Consider the following 21,517-nt stretch of genomic DNA (forward strand, 5'->3'; position numbering starts at 1 on the left):
TTTGTTCATTAGATTCCACATATGAGTGAGATCATGTGATATTTGTCTTTCTCTGACTGGCTTATTTCACTTAGCATAATACTCTCCAGTTCCATGCATACTGTCCCAGAGGGTAAAAGAGCCTTCTTTTTTACAGCTGCATAATATCCCATGGTTAAAATGTCCCACAGTTTTTTTTATCCACTCGTCTACTGATGGGCACTTGGGCTGTTTCCAGATCTTAGCTATTGTAAACTGAGCTGCAGTGAACATAGGGGTGCATAAATTCTTTCTGATTGGTGTTTTGGGTTTCTTAGGATATATTCTTAGAAGTGGGATCACTGGGTCAAATGGCAGTATGATTTTTAATTTTTTGAAGAAACTGGGAGTGGTGTGATCTTGAAGGGACATAACTTGAGTCTCTGTGGTCACAAAGCCAAAGGTCCTTGGGGAAGAGGCCCTGAGGCAAGGAGAAACTCAGAGTGTCACCTGGAATTAAGATTCTTCCTTTGCTACAAGAGGTATCACCTCACACCTGCCAGAATGGCTACCATCAATAAATCAACAAACAACAAGTGCTGGAGAGGATGTGGAAAATGGGAACCCTAGTGCACAGCTGGTGGGAATGTAGACTGGTGCAGCCACTATGGAAAACAGTACAAAGTTTCCTCAAAAAATTAAAAATGGAACTGCCATTTGACCCAGTGATCCCACTTCTGGGAATATATCCTAAGAATCCTGAAACACCAATCATAAAGAATATATTCACCTTATGTTCATTGCATCATTATTTACAATAGACAAGGTCTGGAAACTGCCCAAGTTCCCATCAGTAGATGAGTGGATACAAAAGATGTACTATCATGGACACAGATAACCATATGATGAAGGCCTGGGGGTGGGGTGGAGCAGGTTGGAGGGGGCCAATGGGGGGGAAAAGAGTGACATCTGTAATACTTTCAACAATAAATATAAATTAATAAAAAGATGTGGTACATTTATATAATGGAATACTGTGGGGCTGTAAAAAAGAAGTAACTCTTATCCTTTACAACAGCATGGGTGGACCTAGAGATTATTATGCTAAGTGAAATAAGCCAGTCAGAAAAATACAAATACCATATGATTTCACTTATATGTGGAATCTAATGAACAAACTAAACTGATTAACAAAATAGGACCAGAGGCATGGATATATGCAACAGACTGACAGATATCAGAGGCAATGGGAATGGAAGGGAATGGAAGAGATTAGCCAAAGAACATATATGCATATATGTATAGCCCATTGACACAGACAAAAATGTAGTAAGGGGAGGCTGGTTGAAGGGGGGGCAAATGAGGGAATGGGAACATCTGTAATAGTGATAGCAATAAAAAAAAGATTCTACTTTTGTCAGTAGTTGGCTTATTCATTCCTAAGGGAGGACATGGGGTAGTCAGAAGAGAAAAGGGTCTGGAGGTCTCTGTGAGAGGTATTGATCAGGAAGACAGACTTTCTGTGGGCATGATCAAAGGAACCTTGGGTCTTTGAGGGGGTTCAGTTACTGTTGTTAGTAGTTTGCCTGGAGTTTGGCTTATCCGGAACAAAAGATATGAAGACCCTTGTTGGGGAAGCAGTAAAGTGAGGGTACTGTGTTATTGAGGGAGTGTTTTGAAAAAAAAAAAAAAAAAAAAGGCCCGGAGAGGTGTCTCAGAGATCATATGGTTTAGATATTGAGGAAGAGGGATGTGAGGTTTTTCTTTGTTGAAAAGAAATGCAGCCAAGCCCAGTTTGGCTCAGTGGCTAGAGTATCAACCTGTAGACTGAAGGGTCCCAGGTTCGATTCTGGCCAAGGGCACATACCTCGGTTGCAGGCTCGATTCCCCAGTACCGGTCAGGGCATGTGCAGGAGGCAACCAATCCATGTGTTTCTCTCACATTGGTGTTTCTCTCTCTCCTTTCTACTCTCTCTGAAAAGCAATGGAAAAAAATATCCTCAGGTGAGGATAAAAAAGAAAAAAAGAAATGAAGACTGCTAATATGGGTGGACTTGAAGGCTAATTCTAGGTTATTTGGAAATTATTAGTGTAAAGAGAGCTAGACTATCTGAGACTACAGGACCAGGCATCACCCTGGCTGAGAATGTAGGGGTTTCAATACAGCAATCTCGTGTTCCCCTAAGTGAGGGAACTGGGAATCTCTCAAGGAGAGGATATTTCCGGGTTTCTGAGGCCAAGAAGATGGTTGCTTTAATCCAAGTGCTGATCAATAGATGAGTGGATAAAAGAGTAGTGGTACCTATATGCTATGGAATATTATTTGGGCACAAAAAATAAGGAAATCTTACCATTTGTGACATCATGGATGTACCTAGAGGGCATTATGCTAAGTGAAGTAAATTGGATAGAGAAAGACAAGTATCAAATGATTTCACTAATATGTGAAATGTAAAGAACAAAATAAATGAACAAAGAAAATAGAAACAGACAGACACAGAGAACTACTGGTTTCCAGTGGGGAGGTATTTGGGGGACTGTGTGAAAAAAGTGAAGGGATTAAGAAGTACAAATTGGTAGTTACAAAATAGTCACAGGGATGTAATGTAAAGTACAGCACAGGGAATATAGTCAATAATATTGTAATAACTATGTATGGTGCCAGTTGGGTCCTGGAAATATTAGGGGGGACACTATGTAAAGCATATCGCTGTCTAACCACTGTGCTGAACACCTAAAACTAATATAAAATAATGATTGTAAATTTTAATAGAAAATATTGCAAAATTAGAACCCGCCCCCCCCCCCCAACAACAGAAAATGATTGTTGCTTTATCCCAGAGGAGGCAGTAAAGGGGACCCTTAGGGTGAGGCTACTATTTCTGGTTGAAGAAATCTAGGGGCGTATAGCGAACTTTGGGGTTTCTCAGGCTGAGGAGGTTTGGCTTTCCTGAGTAAGAGCAGTTAGGGAGTTTCACAGACGACGATAGTTTTAGTTTTATCTCTGCCCGAAAGGGATCTCCCCCAAAGACTTTAAATGGTCCCTCAGTCCTATGATCTTTCGGGTTATTGGGGGGCACAGCAGAGACCCAACTGCTTGAGTAATCTGCAGAGGCTCCCCGTGTTTCTCCATGACGCCCCTCCCCCCTTAATCTGTCCAGGTCTGACCCTCAGAGAGAACGTACCTCAGATGAGAAGCGGTTGTGAAGGCTCGATCGGCGCCGAGAAGTAATGGCGCAATTCAGTCACCCAGGGACCTTCGACTAACCTTAACAGTTTATGAACTGGACCTCGCTATTGGAAGTCGGGGTAATACAGTGGAAACTGAGGCCCGAGAGGGATCTTATCAGTTCAGGCTCCGCAGCCTGGAAAGCCTTTTCAAAATGGGTGGAGACAATGGTTTTCCCGCTTGGAGCAAGCTTGCCTTCGGCAGCTGCAATTGGCCACTCCAAGTTCCGTAGTTTCATTTGTGCGCACGCTCAGATGTTTCCTTTCGATTCAGCCTGTGCCCTACTCTGGTATGCTTATGCTGTTTCGTTTTTTATGATATGTATTTAATTGTATTTATTTACTTAAAAAATTAAAAGATATCTTGTTTAGTGTTTTTCTTATACCTCACCCGAAGATATGCTTATTTATTTTTTTTAGAGAGAGAAGACGGGAGAGAGAGGGAGAGGCGGTGAGAGAGAGAAAGAAACCTCAATGTGCAGGAGGAACGTCGATCTGTGTCTGCCTGTAAGCGCCCCGAGCAGGAATCGAACCCCAGACCTTTCTGGATGTACAGGTGGACCCGCCAACCAACTGAGCGACCCGGCTAGGGCTGTTGTTTAGTTTTAGTAAACGGGGTGTAGGAGGCGGGCTACCTTCTCAAGTGCTTTCCATTGTAACCGAACAAGTGGGTTCGGCTGCCTGCCACTATGAAAAAGCCACACTCCAGAGGCAGGTTCTGGTGCAAAAGGGCAGACGTTTTACTCAGATGCTGTGTGACCTGGGAGAAGGTTGGACTCCCCTCTCAAGGACAACCTCCCCTTCCTGCTCAACCCGGTGGTTCTCGTAGGGATAGGGAAGGGAGAGCTTTTTCACCAGTGGCAACTACCATGATAGATTATGCTGCGCTGAGGTTCTGTCCATTCATCTTTCTACCTTTTGGCGGGCTCAGTAAAGAACCTGCCTCCGTGCCATCTTGACCAATGGGAGAGACTCTCTGGTGCACCCTGGTAATGCCGTCAGTCTCCAACATCCTCAGATACAGAGTCTGTCCTAGGACCTCCTAGTAAGAAAAAAATTTAAACTGCGTGTTTTAAAATCAACATTTTATATGTGTTTCATTCCAGAAGATTCGATAACCAGAAACATTTTATTTAATACTAATATTCATAGAACTGGTATTGAATTGAGTATTCACGTGAATAGCATTTGCTGTGTTCCTTGGCGGGGCTCAGCAGTCACTTTTTCTGGGCCGTCTGTTCTACCCCCACTGGCAGTGCCTCCAATGCTCCTCATTACCCCTTGGCTTTTTTCATGCACAACCCTGATCTCTCTACATTGCCTCTTGCAGAAAGACTGAGAGCTCTCTGAGGACAGGGACAGCGTCTTGACCCCTGTGCCCAGCACAGAACCTTTTATATGCATTGCCCCACTTAATTTTCACAGCCACCAATTGAGCGAAATATTGATATCATCCCCATTGTGCAGATGTGGAGAATGAGGCTCAGAGAGTTTAGCAATGTGATTAAGGTCACACAATCAGCAGGCAGCAGAGCTAGAAGTCACCCTGAATTTGAACTTAGTCCAAGGTGTATGCTGTTAATTACTCTTCTATTTTGCCTCATCTATTCATTAGTTGGTTGAATGAATGGGTGCATGCACCTTAAAACTACAAAGGACCTTGAATGCAATCTACATAATCTCCTACAATCACCCATAATATCCTGTGGCTGCTGTAACAAATTTACAGAAATTTTGAAGCATAAATAGCAGAAATTTATTCCCTCCCAGTTCTGGAAGCCAGAAGAGTGAAATTAGTTTCGTTGGGCTGAAGTCATGCTGTAATCAGGGCTACACTCTTTCCAGAGGCTCCAGGAGACAAACTGACCCTTCTATCTCTGGGGGCTGCCAGCATTTCTTGCCTTGTGCCTGCATCATTCCAATCTCTGCGTCCATGGTCCTTGTATTCTTCTGTCTCTTTCTTGCTCCTTCCATTAAGTACAAATTTAGGGCCCACACTGATAATCCAGTGTAATCTTCCTATGTCAAGATCCTTATCTTAGTCAAAACTGAAAAATCGTTTTTGTTGTTGTTGTATATTATTTTATTATTTTTTATTAAAAATTACTTTTAATGTCGCTGTTATTGTAGGAATCCCCTCCACCCCCTTTTGCCCACATTCACCCTCCCCCTTTTTGTTGTTGTTTTAAAATAAGTCATAAATTTCCAAATTTGGGATGTGGGTATCATTTGGGGGCCATGAATTACTCTAGCACGATCTGCCCTCTGGTCCACAAAGGATCACCTCCAATCCACATGTAAAATACATTCCCTTTATCCTCAAATTCCCAGATTGTTGAATCCTTTGCAGTATCAACTCAATTCCAAAATCTCATCTAATTACATCAGCTCAATACTGCCCACTCTCATCATGTAAAATAGATATGGATGGAATTCAGACTATGATGAATCCTGGGCAAGAATCCTCTTGGTACTTGCCCAAAGGAAAACAAGTTATTTGTCCCCAAAATACAGTGGAGGGACAATCATAGGACAATAGGTATACACATTCTCATTTTATTTTTATTTATTATTTTAAATTTAACTTTATTGTTGAAAGTATTACAGATGTTCTCCCCCCCCATTGATTCCCTCCACCTGGCATCCACTACTCCCCCCCCCCCCCAGGCCTTCTCCACACTGTTGTCTGTGTCCATAGGCCATGCATATATTCATATAAGCTCTTTGATTAATCTCTCCCCAACCCCACTCCCCAACCCCACCTTCCCTCGGAAATTTGTCCCACTGCTCCATGGTTCTATATCTCTGTATCTATTTTGTTCATCAGTTTATTTTGTTCATTAGACTTCACATATAAGTGAGATCATGTGATACTTGTCTTTCACTGACTGGCTTATTTCACTTAGCATAATACTCTCCAGGTCCATCCATGCTATCCCAAAGGGTAAGAGATCCTTCTTTTTTATAGCTGCATAGTAATCCGTGGTGTAAATGTAGCACAGCTGTTTTATGCACTCATCTACTGGTCAGAATGATTATCATCAACAAATCATCAAATGACAAGTACTGGCAAGGATGTGGAGAAAAGGGAACCCTATTAAACTGCTGGTAGGAAGGCAGACTGGTGCAGCCAGTATTGAAAACAGTATGGAGTTTTCTCAAAAAATTAAAAATGAAACTGCCATTAGACCCAGTGATCTCACTTCTAGGAATATATCCTAAGAAACTCGAAACACCAATCAGAAAGATTCTATGCACCCCTATGTTCATAGCAGTGCAATTTACAATAGCTATGATCTGGATACACATTCTCATTTTAAATAAGAGAAAATAACAGGAAGGTTCACTGTTCCCATGCACTGTTGAAATCTAGACGGGCAAGTTTTATTACATTTCATGTCATGGGAATAATCTTCTGTGGCATGAGGCTCTGCCCTGTGGGCCTGCAGCTCTGCCATCAGAGACATTCTTTTCTCTTAAAGGTTGTCACGTGCTTGCACTTTATTTTTCTCAGCCCTCTTCATTCCTGTGGAATTTTGGGAATCTGACAGCCTTCCTGCATTGTTTCCTGCCTCTGTTACTTTCAGATTAATCTGGTAATGCTTCTGATAATATAGCATTCATCAAAAATGTCTTGGGTAGTGGTGGTTAAGCAAGGTGGTGTACGAGGATGCCAACCTTGCTTCTTCTCACAAAGATACCAAATATATCCTACCATTTAGAGCAATTCCTCCTGAGAGATATCTTTGTGCCAGGTGAATGGCCTCTGTAAAACAAGCAAGTGAGAGACTGCAGAGAGAAGTTTGTGAAACCTCGAGATCTCTCTGAGATTTGAGGGAACTCTCTGGGATCAAGGGTATCTGCAAGGACCATTGGTTATGTCCCCTTCAGGTGGATAGCGCTGGAGGGAGCTCTAGCCAGGTGCTCTGGCTCACCTGTAAGGCTGCTGCTCTGCTTCCAGGTCACCCTGCTGGAGGTCCTTCTGGTGGGACCAACAAGTCCTCAAAGAGTCACGTGAACCGGGTCACCACCCAGACACTACTCCAGAGATAAACAACTGGAACCACTAGATGCATTCATGGGCACCCACACTGGGCAGCCAGACCAGGAACTCCCTCCAGCAGGACCAACAGGACTCTGTGATACCTGAACACCGGGCTGTCCAGCCTGGAGTCCACAGAAAATCATTATCTCTCAGGGTACTCAGCTTCCAGAAAACATTATGATGATTCCTTAAACCTTCTCTACAGGACTCAAGGCAGGGGGTCACCTGGTGGACACACTCTGGGACCATGAAGAAGCTCTTTCCAATCTGCAGACTGTGACTCGTGAACAAACCAATCAAATGTTGTATTTCATTTGAGCAGAATTTCATGTTTCTAATGAATTACAATGGAATAACTAACTTACCACCTCACAGAACAGAATAGAAAATATCAGAGTGTATCACATGTGCAAAGGGTCAGCATGGTTTCCTGGAGCACTTGTTTTAGAGTCACTGCAAAATGTGTTGCTTATTGTGGGTCTTGGTGAATAAAGCTCAGAAGTTTCCTCTTGTGAAGCATGTACTGTTCTTTCTCACACATCCCTGCATTTCCCAATTCTCTGCTACGAGTAGGGATTAGCTACAAACCCAGTCTAAAAATGATTGAAAGACAAGCAAAAGAGACAGGAAGGTTTAAAAAGTCATTTAGGACCCTCATCAGAAGAGCACAGGGGGCCACACAGGGCGCCAGGATTGGTAGGGGGAGAAGGGTAATTGTAGGTGTGCCTGGAGCCATGTACAGGCTGATTTCTAGGGTTGGGAATGCCATAGTCGCTCTGCATCTCAAAATCTAGATGTGTCTCATGGAGGAAGAGGAGGTGGAAAGCATTATGTCCCCACGGACCTAAGGTAAAAGATTCCCTGTCGTGACTACAGTGTTTTCAAGTCGTCCTTTCCTGCACCTGTCTCCCTTGCTGGGCATCCAGTATATGGGTCCCATCTTCCAAGGGGGGAAGAAAAATGAAATTATTCAGGATCTATTTTGGGGATTCCCATCTGTTTTTGCATGGAGAAAAATGTATGCAATGCCTATTAGCAGAATATTAAGTTTGAGGAATGCAGAGCTATATTAGGGTAAAAGAGAATTTGTTTCTGCTGAGGCAGAGGTGGAGCAGCATCCTCACTGACCTGGGCAGCATTCCCCTCTCACTGCTGCGCCATGCAGAGTATGCTCCTAGTTCTGGGGGACCTCTGCCCTCGATGAGCTGAACCCTCCCATGGTCCTTCCTTGCTCCTTCTCCCTTTGGTGGCTGTGATAGCACACACTGGGCCCTGGGTCTCCCTTGCCTCTATGCCAGCCCCTCTTCCACACACCCTGTGCATCTGTGTCCTTTCCTGTCCCCACTATCACCAGGACTCTACCTCTCTCCCTCTGCATGTTCCCCTCGGAGGTTCCCAGCCTTGGAACAGTGACTTCACATCTTCTACCCTGACATCTGGGGCAGAATCCAGAGCACCTGTATCCTCCCACACACTGCACTATGGACTGTCTCAGGCACAGACGCTGAGATCAGACAGACAGTAAAGACAAGGCATCCAACCACCTGCAGAAACTTGTCTCCAGATTGTGGTGTACAGAGTCCATCAAGTAAAAACTGGAAATATCCCCAGTAGAATGTCAAGCTCACATGGGCAAGGACATTTTTGTCTTGTTCCCTGATGTCTCAGCACCAGGGATAGTGTTCAGTACCCAGTACAGGACGCTTAGGTGTTTGTTGAATGAATGGAACCATTGATGCAGCAATTCCACTTCTATGTATGTCTTCAAGTGAATCACTCACACATGTGCACAGGGTTTGTGCAAAAGAAGGACAGGAGCAAACAACTGGGATAAAACTCGTGTTTATTAACTGACAGTGACTGATGCAGGGTAAATGAATAATGGGGGTTTGCAACACCGAGCAACTGCTGAACAGGAAACAGCACGAAGGGGACATGCCCAGGACTCTGTTAGTGGAGAAGAGCAGGTAGGAGATGCTCAGAGTAAAACCACTAGTGTGTGTGTACATGTGTACAAATACAGAGAAGAACATCCTAATCAAACTCCTGGAATGTCTTAGAAGTCACATCTGGGGAGGGGGAGGGTAGTGCTCTTCTGTGCAAAGATACCTGAGAACGCTTGTTTCCTGAGGTAAATTCATGAATACATGGACAGAAACATGCATTTGGTATAGGCCTTACTCACCAAAGAAACTCTAACATCTAACAGAATATTTGGCACATATTAGCAAACATAATGCTGTACTTTTCACTGTTGTGATCTCTTTCTTTTACTTGCTGTACACCTGATGGCCAGTAGTTCACTGTCTTGCCCATGCTCATGAAGAGCCACCAGGTTCCGCCTATTTTCTTTCTTTTATTTTAATTAATTAATTAATTTTTTTGTTTAAAATATTACAGATGTCCCTTTTTCTCCCCAGTGACCCATTCCCCCCCCATTTCTTCCCCCTCCCCAGTCACTCTCCCCACCATTGTCCATGTCCTTGGGCTGTGCATATATGCATATAAATTCTTTGGTTATTCTCTCCCCCTCCACCCCCTTACCCCCCTCCATCTCTCTGATATTTTTCAGTCTCAACTATGCTTCCATGTCATTGAATCTATTCTGTTCATTAGTTTATTAAGTTCTTTAGATTCCACGTATAAGCGAGATCATGTGATATTTTTCTTTCGCTGCCTGGCTTATTTCACTTAGCATAATATTCTCCAGGACCATCCATACTGTCCCAAAGGGTATGAGATTCTTCTTTACAGCTGCATAGTATTCCATGGTGTAAATGTCCCACAGCTTTTAATCCACTCATCTACTGATGGGCACTTAGTCTGTTTCCAGATCTTAGCTATTGTAAACTGTGCTGCTCTGAACATCGGGGTACATAGATCCTTTCTGATTAGTGTTTCAGGATTCTTAGGATACATTGCTAGGAGTGGAATCACGGGTCAAATGCAGCTCCATTTTTAATTTTTTGAGGAACCTCCATACTGTTTTCCATAGTGGTTGCACCAGTCTGCATTCCCACCAGCAGTGTACTAGGGTTCCCCTTTCTCCACACCCTCACCAGCACATGTTGTTTGTTGATTTGTTGATGGTAGCCATTCTGACAGGTGTGAAGTGATACCTCATTGTGGTTTTAATTTGCATCTCTCTGATGATTAGCGACGTCGAGCATTTTCTCATGTCTCTTGACCATCCCTATGTCCTCTTTGGAGAACTGTCTATTTAAGTCCTTTGCCCATTTCTTAATTGGGTTGTTTGTCTTCCTCTTGCTGAGTGCTATGAGTTCTTTGTACACTTTGGAAATTAACCCCTTATCAGATTCATCCTTGGCAAATATGTTTTCCCAGACCGTGGGGTTCCTTTGTATTTTGAGGCTGTTTTCTTTTGCTGTGCAGAAGCTTTTTAGTTTGATGTAGTCCCATATGTTTATTTTTTCCTTTGTTTCTCTTGCCCTAGGAGTTGTATCAGTGAAAATTCCACTACGTGGGATGTCTGTGACTTTACTGCCTATGTTTTCTTCCAGGATTTTTATGGTTTCGTGACTTACATTTAAGTCTTTTATCCATTTTGAGTTTATTTTTGTGTATGGTGAAAGTAGGTGGTCTAGTTTCATTCTTTTGCATGTATCTGTCCAATTTTCCCAGCAGTTCGGCCTATTTTCATGGGTACTCGTCACAATCGGAGGTGGAGGTAAGGAAAGAGAAGGAAAATAAGTGGCAGTGAGCTCCATTGCCTGATCCTTCATCCTGACTTGCAGAGCCCTGGACACTCCAATTTCCCCTACCTCATGGTGAGCACACACCTCCCACAGTTCCTCAAAGGAAATCTTCTGCTCATGCCACAGGGACTCTCACCTGTTCTATGAGTTCCTAGGGTAGAGGAAGGTGTGGCCTATAGTTTGGGAGTCGACAAGGGGTTGGGAGCTGAGGGCATCCTGGGTTGGATGATCTCTGGTTACTCAGAGAAGGGAGTAGAAAGAGTGAGGGAAGCCTCATCATTTAGTCTCAGTGCTGCACTCCAAGGGTCTTGGCAAAGGAACAATTTTGGGAAGGAATGACAAGATGGGACACCAGTACCATAAGAACAGTGTTCTTTGCAGGGGTGTGGGCTGGAAGCAACGGTCAGTTACATAGTTAGTCATCTTCCTCGGGGTCATTGATCTCTTCATACAAAATATGGTACTTTCTTTCCCTCAGCCTGTGGACCCAGACATTAGTCTTTTCTTTCCTGGATCCTGTGGTAGAGATGCATAGGTTAATGGGGATGGGGCCTTGGAGAGTTGGGCCTTGTTTTCTTGGATAAGGAGATGTCCCCTCCCTCCCAGGGGCCCACAGGCCTTCTACTTGAACTGTTGTCCTCATCTTCTAGCTCAGAGTGACTGATATAGACCTGCACCAGTACACAACAAATGCCAGTTTGAGTTTTAGCTTCTGAGTCCTACCACTGTCTGGGTAGATTCCCAACTTTTTTACTTACCAGAAAGTTCATTCAGACTTCACAGCAGATATTGTTAAAGGCATATTTTGCATCAGGGATTGAGCTGAGGGCTGCGAATACAACTCTGAGTAAGTCATGTTCCCAGGTTAAACAGGCAGAATTATTTGAGCACCTTTCAGGTCGTTAGTCTTATAGATTTCATTTAATACCTTCAAACAAATAATGAACTATGATTCTTTATTTTCATTTTATGGAATAAGAATCTGGAACTCAGAGAATTGGATGACTTGCCCACAGCAACCCAAATTTTATGCTGATGACAATTCAATCTGTGACTCTTGAAGTCCTGTTATCAGCTCTCAACTGAATCTTAATATGCTCCAGAGTCCAACCTGGACCTAGGCCTGCTCAGGACCCAGCCCCCATGCCAGCAAAACCAGAGGAGTTGTTTCCCCCAATTGCCCCTTTACCTGCTATCTTCTTCCTCAGCTGACCAAAGGCCATCACTTTTCCTTGTGAAGCAGAGCAGTTTCTGAGCTGGATCTGAGTCAGGTGTTACTGGTAGTGGTTTTAAGTCATTTTCTTCCCTTGCTTCTCTCACAGGCACCATCTTGTTCATGCGAAGGGCACATATAAACACTATAAGAGGCATTTCCCCGGTGCTTAAAACTTACAAAGTGTCTTCATGTGCAATGCCTTAATGAACATTCTCCACAACTCTGGGAGATTATATGACCGGTACCTCAATAGTGAGGAACCTGAACAATTAGAACGAAAAAGAATGGCCTAAATGAGGTTGTTTTGAGGACTAGAACACTTGCCTTCTTGCTATTTCCAGACCGAAAGTCTGTCAAACTGATGAAGTCTTCATGTAAGCAGGAGTGTGGTATACAGAATATTTGTGGAACAATAGCATTCTATGAATCAACAAGGTCTGTGAAAGCAATGAAGGGCTTCTATCAAATATAGGTGACCGCACATAAGCAAGTAGACAGGTGCTGGGAGAGTAAATGTAAAAGTGTACAGAGGGGACAAAATACTGCTGGAAAATGGTGTGGGGAGGTGAATATGGAGAGGGGAAATGAAAGGAATGGGACACAGAAATTAGGTAGACAGCCAGGAAAGCTGTGCCAGATGTGACATGCTGTCCTACCCTGGCACTATCATTTATTGTGGAATTAGGGAGGTTGTTCCCACATTAACTCTGCTCCTGTCAGGCGTTGTCATGACCAACAGCCTTAAAGTATCTGTCATTGAGCTCCATCATTTAGGAGAGTTAACAAGAAACATATATCAAGGGAAGTAAAAATGGTTTTTGAGCTTGGAAATTAATCCATCTGAAGTGCCTAACATAATACCCGGCACCACTATGAAGACAAAAGATGTATTAGCTATCACTGTATTCTGCCACTCTTACCACATTCACATCTGTACAAGGAGAAAGTCTCTGTGGTTCTTCAGATTTTGGAGATTCCTTCAGGTATCTTCTTGGTTGGATGTTGGAAGCCTTCTGAAGAAGTTCCTCAGAAAGTAGGTGATAGAGCAGAGGTTTTCTTTGTTGGTAAACATTCCCAAAATCCTGGGAGACTCCTGAAGTATCAGGGAAATAGGCAGCAGACGGTATGAACCCATTCAAACTCTAAAGGGTTTATTTTGAGCCTGGCTTCTGAATTATCTTTAATAATTCTTTATGCATTTATTAATTGCATAAATTCATAACTCTCCTTGTTATGATTTATAAAATGTGAATGAAACCCTATCACTGCCTCATCCTATTCCATGACATACTTCTCACTCTTTTTTGCAAAGATTCGAATGAATTCATTGGGAATTTAAACTGTATCTACTTAAAGATGGGTGGCAACTAGACATCACTGTAGAGTTAAAAAGGGTGAATTTTATAGTATGTCCATTATATCTCAATGCAGTTGTTAAGTGTGTGATGAAGCAAGGATGATTTAGTGCGGTGGTTCTGCAAGGTTAAAACAGGATAAAAACATTCATAGAATGTCAAAAACTGTATACTTAAGCACTGAACTTTCAGCCCCTTGACCTTGATTTTGGTAGCCTGTGGAACTGGGAGTCACAGGTCTATTGGAGACAGTAGGAGAATTCTGACCCTGTCTTCTTGCAGCTGTGCTGTCAGAGTAGAAGAGCAAATGAACACATCTGTCCCCTTTATAGTGAGTAAACACAGTGCTCACATGGGCTGAGGTTTCTAGAGCCTGTCCCATTTCTCACTTTATGGTACCCAAGCTTACTGACAAATGGGAAAGTTTAGTCTGTGTGTGAGATTGCTCTTTCAAAGTCTCTCCCAAGGTCAACACTTAGAATTAGACTCAATTAGGAGCGAGAAAACCATTTGGTTTGGTAAAGCACAGATAAATAGGTAATGTTATTACTGAACGCCTCAATCTCTTTGTCTGTTAAGACATTTATTTTAACTACCTATTTGCAATTCTAAAATTGACTCTGGATGCTTTTGGAGGGTTTCCACTTTAATCAAGGTAAATTTTTTTCCTGTGATTACTGAACACTGCTCAGCAAGAACAATGACTCCTTTATATTAATATTTCAATCTCCAGAAAATTACGGATGATAATGTTAGAAACATGTGCACATCTACCAGTGCATCTAGTTGAATCTCAACATTATTGCACAACTGCTTCAGATTTTTCTGATATCTCTATTCAAAATATGAGAAAACATTCCGAACAAGTCACAGCTGACACCATCTGTGCAACCCTCTCTTATCCTTGCCGTCCCTCCTTCTCCACTTTTCCACTCCTGAATTTATTGAGTTTAATTCTCATTCAGGATTTGATACATTTACCATTGACTTATTATCCATAAATCTTATATTCTTGTTTTGCCTGAATGCATCTTAAAAATACAAAGCACCTTTAACATAATCTATATGATCTCCTACAATAACACATAATTTCCTGTTGCTACTGTAATTAACAAAAACTTTTAGGCATAAAAAACAGAAATTTATTATCTCACTGTTCTGGAGGCCTGAATTCTGAAACTATTTCCCTGAGCTGAAATCAAAGTGTCAGCATGCCATCACCCTTTTCAGAGGCTCTAGGATAGAATATATTCCTGGCCTCTTCCATCTTCTGGTGGCTGCCAACATTACATGGCTCATAGGTGTATTATTTTAAGTCAGCCACCAAGGTCACATTGCCTTCACCTCTTCTGTCTCTGTCAAATCTCTCTTTGGTATATACCCCTATAATACATTTATGGTCCACCCAGATGATCCAGGGTAATCTCCCTGCCACAAGAGCTTTAACTTAATCACATGCAGTCTTTTTTTGTATTTGTTTCAAGGTAACACTCATAGTTTTCAATGATTGCGATGTGGCTAACTTTTGTGGTTCCAACATTCAGTCTAGCACAGTCTCCCCTCTGCTCACCAAATGTTCACGTCCATTTCACCTGCAAATTACATGCACTTCATTTCCTAATCCCCAAACTTCTCAATCCCTGTGGTAACAACTGAAGTTTAAAATCTCATCTAAATATTATCAGCTCAAAAGTACCAGCTCTCATCATCTAAAATAGGTATTGGTGGAACTTAGAGTAAGAGCCATCCTAAGCAACATTCCTCCTTGCAATTAATTGGCTGGGTGGCTCAGTTGATTGTCCCATACACCAAAGGGTTGCAGGTTTGATTCCAGGTCAGGGCACATACCTAGGTTTCGGGTTTGATCCCCCGTCGGGATGCATACGGAAGGCAACCAATTGATGTTTTTCTCTCACATGGATGTTTCTGTTTCTCTCTCTCTGTCTCTCTCTCTCTCAAATCAGTAAGAACATATCCTCAGGTTAGGATTAAAATAAAAATAAAGAAAAGAAAATAAGTTACCTGTCCCACAATACAGTGGTGAGACAGGTATAGGAGAAAATGAAAGAAAGGAAGGAGTCACTGGTCACAACCATTGTTGAAATCTAGCAGGGCAAATTACATTAGGTTTCAAGGCCTGAAAATAATCCTATGTGGTTTGAAGCAATCTACAGATTCAATGCAATCCCTCTTGTTGTTTGATTTGTAAGTAAATTTCTGTCATTAAATTTTGAAATATGTTCAAAAAGAAAAAAAGATATGCTGGCCTCATATAACAATTTGGGAAGTATTATCTGGAAGAATTTGGGTAAGATTGGTATTATTTTCTTCTTAAATGTTTGGAAGAATTCCCCAGTGAAGTCATCAGTGTTCTTTGTGAGTAGTTTCTAAATTATGAATTTGATTTATTTAAAAGATATAGTACCATTCAGATTTTTTATTTCTTTTAATGTCAGGTTTGGTAAATTGTGATATTCAAGTAATTTGTACAGTTTGTGTAAGTTAGGAGTCAGCAAACTTGTTCTGTAAAGGGCCAGATAGAAGTATTTAAGGTTTTGTAGGCCATATGGTCTCTGTGGCAACTGCTCAAATCTGCTATTATAGGTTGAAAGCAGCCATAGACAATGTGTAAACCAATGAGCATGGCGTTGACCCAATAACATTTTATTTATGGACACCAAAAGTTGAATTTCATATAATTTTTATGTTACAAAATATTATTTTTACTTTTTTTCCAACTATTAAAAATGTAAAAACCATTCTTAGCTTGTGGGCCAGATTTAGCTGTGGACCATTCTTTGTTGATCTGCATTGTCAATTTCTTTTGTCATAAAATTGTTCATAATATCCTTTTAATGTTTGTAATACACCAGCCCCTTGTTGGTGGGCCTTTTCATTGTTTCTAGTTTTTTCTTTGAGATAAAACAGTAACAACAACAATAATAACAATAATTGTAATGACAGCTACTGTTTATTGAATGCTTACTGTGTGCCAGGCACAGTTATAATAAATTACAATGGAATTAACTCATTTAATTTACCCAGGAATTCTTTGTGCTACATACATTATTATCCTCATTTTTCAGATGAAGAAATTGAGGCAAGGAGAAACAAGATGGTGGCATAGGTAACTGTGGTACCTGCAACCTCCCACAACCACATCAAAATTACAACTAAAATACAGACCAGTCATCACTCAGAACTTCCTGAGATCTAGCTGAACAGAAGCCCTACAACCAGGGAACTGAAAAAGGATTGAGACCGGTAGGAGGGGTGGAGACAACGGGCTGATTGAGGCTGGATCGTGGAGATGCAGTCGTTGGCCCACATCCAGTGCCCCAGTTTAAACCTGGGAGGGATATCTTGGCGATGGAGCTTTCCCGGAGGAGAGAGGGGTCCCAGTCCCACATCAGGCTCCCCAGCCCAGGGCTCCAGGGCCGAGAAAAGAAGTCCCCACAACTTGAGGCTGTGAAAACCAGCAGGGACTGTCGCTGAGGGTCTCAGAGACTGTGGGAGTCCCAGGCTTTCCTCTTAAAGGGCCAGTGCACGAACTCACTCAGACTCTCTCCCTGTGCTGGGCAGCGGTTTGAAAGGAACCTGGGACATTTCGGGAGGAACTAGCTTACCTGAAATCAGGGTGAGAGGTGGAGGGGCAGCTTTCTCCCAGACAGAAGAGCTGGCAGAGGCCATTGCTCCTTTGGCGAGCCCTCTCCCGACTGAGCTGACAGGCAAGGGCCATATTTGAATCTCCAGCATCTGACTCACACCTTTGGCCCCACCCTGGTGACTCCGGAGGCCTGCCCCTCCCTACCTGCAAGCTCATCTGAGCCATTTCCAGTGGCTTTTCTATGCAAGTGGCCTCTCTAGGCTCATGCTTGGGATTTTCCTAAAATCCCTCAAACAAGCAGCAGTGTACCCCATACAGCTTGATAAGTGGCTCCAGGCCTGGCACTAGTGGCAGCCTGCATCGACTCATAGCTTGGCCTCTCCTGGACACCTCCAAGCTCAGCACAAGTAGCAGCCAACTATGGTTTGCTGTGTAGCTCATGCTGGGTGGCCCTGGGAAAGGCACTGGCAGAGGCTGACTTGGCATCTCCTGGGAAGCCCCAGAGACAGTGCACCTGGTGGTCAGACTCAACCATGCTGGATTACAACCCTACCACATCCACGAGTGACACACTCAAGGGGCACACTTGGTGAACAACAAAGCTTCACTGAAGTAAATCCTGCTCCATAGGGGTGTCTCCAGCACAGCAGCTCTTTGGCTATAGTTGCATCTGGTCCTCACAGCCAATTGGCCTGAGGGTCAATTCCTTCCAGTGACACCAACAGCAACCAACACTCAACTACAACAGGACAGAGCACACAGCCCGCACAGGGGAGCACCTAGAAGGCCCAGCTCAGGTGACTGGGGAGGCTGAACTACTGGATCCTACAAGACACCTACAACACAAAGCCAGTCTACAAATTCCAGAAGACATAGCAGCTCTATCTAATACATAGAAACAAACACCTGGAAGCAGCCAAAATGTGGAGGCAAAGAAACATGTCACAAAGGAAAGCACAGAAGAAATCTCCAGAAAAGGAACTAAATGAAATAGAACCAAGCAAGCTACTAGATACAGAGTTCAGAACTATGGTTATAAGGATGCTCAAGGATCTTAGTAAGACTATTAAGAAAAGAAGTGAGACCATCAATGACATAATAAAGTACCAATCAGAAATGAAGGCTACAAGAACTGAAATGAAGAATAATTTACAGGGAATCAACTGTAGAGTAGAGGACTCTGTGAATCAAATCAGCAATTTGGAACATGAGGAGACAAAAAACACCCAACCAGAAGAGCAAAAGAAAAAAATCAAGAAATATGAAGATAGTGTAAGGAGTGTTTGGGACAACTTCAGGGGGCCCAACATTTGTATCATGGGGTGCCAGAAGGAGAAGAAAGAGCAAGAAATTGAAAACCTATTTGAAAAAATAATGACAGAAAACTTCCCCTACCTGGCGAAAGAAATAGACTTACAAGTCCAGGAAGCACAGAGGGTCCCAAACAAGAGGAATCCAAAGAGGCCTACAACAAGACACATCATAATTAAAATGCCAAAGGTTAAAGACAAACAGAGAATCTTAAAAGCAGCAAGAGCAAAGCAGTTAGTTACTTACAAGGGAGCACCCATACAACTGTCAGCTGATTTCTCAACAGAAACCTTGCAGGCCAGAAGCAGGTGGCATGAAATATTCAAAGTAATGAAAAACAAGAACATACAACCAAGATTACCCAGCAAAGCTATCGTTTAGAACTGAAGGTCAGATAAAGAGCTTGTCAGACAAGGAAAAGCTAAAGGAGTTCATCACCACCAGACCAGTACTACATGAAATGTTGAAGGGTCTTCTTTAAGAAGAAGCTAATGAACAAAAATACCTGACAAACAAAATAGATCCAGAGACATTGACGCATGCAACAGACAATTATATTTCAGAGGGAAGAGGGAAGGTGGGTGGAGGGTGGGAAGAGATTAACCAAAGTTATATGCATATATGCATAACCCATGGACACAGACAATAATAGGGTGAAGGGTGAGGAGGGGATGGGAGCGAGGTGGAAGGGGTCAATTGAGGGGAAAAATGGGACACCTGTAGTACTTTCAACAATAAAGATAAATTTTAAAAAAAGAAAAGAAAGAAACTGAGGCATAGGTGGTATATAGTCTAGTCAAAACTCTAAAGCAGTGAAGTCACAAGTAAGGAAACAACCTTATAAATACTTTGTATATTTGTCAAATATCTATGTAGGCCTAATTCTTAGACATGTGCTAGGTCAGAGAGCACATATAATTTATAATTTAAAGGATATTTCTCAAACTGTATTTTGATATTGTGTAACCAGCTTCCACATGTGGTTACAAATCATTCACAAAGAGGGCCATTTTCCAATATTTCCTCACTACCAGAGAGCATCAGCTTTTCATTCTTGCTATTTTTATACTTGAGCATTATATCTTATTTTCATTTGCTTTTCTTTAGTGATTAAATGACCAGCATCTTTTCATATATTTATTTGCCATTTTTATTTCTCTGTAAATCCCCCTTTCTTTGTCTTTTGCTTATTTATTTCTAGGAGCTTTATGTATATGAGTGATATGAATTTTGAAGTGCACATTACAGACTTAAAAAAAAATTTTGGCTAGATGATTTGTCTCTCAACCCTGTATGTCTCCCCTCTCTAGGATATAAGATCTTTGAGAAAAGGTATCTGCCCTTTTTTTCCCCTGTTGTATCCCAAGTTCCTACAACAGGGCCTAGTATTCAGCAGGTGTTCAATAACTGCTTGTTGAATGGGTTAATGCTTCTTTCAGTTAACAACATATCCTAGAAATTGTTGCATATCAATCTACGTAGAGCTTTCTTGTTGCTTTTTTATAGTTGCATATGATATTCTCTTATGTGGATTGAAGCATAATTGATTCATCCAATCCCCCATGAGTTTGTTTTCATTCTTTTGCTATTATAAACAGTATTGTAGTGCAGTATCTTCACATGTGTTGTTTTGCTCATGTATATGAGTATTTATGTAGAATAATTTCTAGAAATGGATTTACTAGTCAGAGGATACACACATTTAAAATTTTGATGTAGCCCTAGCTGGTTTTGCTCAGTGGTTAGAGTGTCAGCCACCAGATTGAAGGCTCACGGGTTTGATTCTGGCCCAGGGCATATACTTCAGTTGCAGACTCGATCCCTGGCTCCTGTCAGGGCACATGGAGGAGGGGACAAATTGATGTGGCCCTATCACATTGATGTTTCTCCCTCCCTCTCTCTCTTTCTCTCCCCTCCCACTCTCTCTGAAAAACAATGGAAAAAATATCCTAGGATGAGGATTAAAATGTTGATGGAAATAACCAAATTAATTGCCCTTATAATATATTATACCACTGTATACCCACAATTTGAGTGCTTGTTTCTTGATATTTTCACCAACTCAGTGACTTATCAAACTCCACTCTTTGATAATATGTAAAGGTAACATGATGTCTTGTTTTTTTTGTTTTGTTTTGTTTTTGTTTTTTAAATGTATCTTTATTAATTAGAGAGAAGAAGGGAGAGGTAGAGATAGAGAGAGAAACATCAATGATGAGAGTCATTGTTTGGCTGCCTCCTGCACCCCCCCTACTGGGGATCGAGCCCACAACCTGGGCATGTGCCCTGACTGGGAATCAAACGTCGATCGCCTGGATCACAGATTGATGCTCGACCTCTGAGCTATGCCCAGTAGGGCATGATCTCTTGTTTTAACTTGCATTTTCTTCATGTGAATGAAGTTGAGCATCATTTTACATGTTTAGAATCCATCTCCATTTTCTTTTCTGTGAATTGATGATCACGTCCTGTGAGTATTAAAAAAGTTCTTTTATTATTATTTTTAATCCTCACCTGAGGATATTTTTTCCATTGCTTTTCAGAGAGAGTGGAAAGGGGAGAGAGAGAGAGAGAGATGAGAGAGACACATTGATTGTTTGCTTCCTGCACAAGCCCCACCTGGGGCTGGGGATCGAGTCTGCAACTGAGGTATGTGCCCTTGACCAGAATGGAACCTAAGACCCTTCAGTCAGCAGATTGATGCTCTAACCACTGAGCTAAACCAGCTAGGGCTGATTATTTTTTAAAACTTAAGTTATTGGTCTTTTTCTTCTTGCTTTGTAGGAGCTCTCTATATATATTGAGAAAATTATCTCTTTGTCCATCATATGTGTTGTGCACTTATCTTCTCCTCAGTTAGTTGCTAGTCTTTTGAGTTTGTTTATGGTATATTTTGCCACTTAATACATAAAGTCATCAAGATTATCAGTGTTTTTCTATGTGGCAGATGGATTTTGTACATGCTTAGCTAAATGAGTCTTCTCTACTCTCAAATTACTTTAAAAAATATCTCCTGTCTTTATTTTATGACTTCTCTTTTGTTTATGTTTTTGTATATCTAAAATTTATTTTTGTATATAG

The sequence above is a fragment of the Miniopterus schreibersii genome (assembly GCF_964146895.1).
Source record: "Miniopterus schreibersii genome assembly, chromosome: X".
Taxonomy (NCBI): domain Eukaryota; kingdom Metazoa; phylum Chordata; class Mammalia; order Chiroptera; family Miniopteridae; genus Miniopterus; species Miniopterus schreibersii.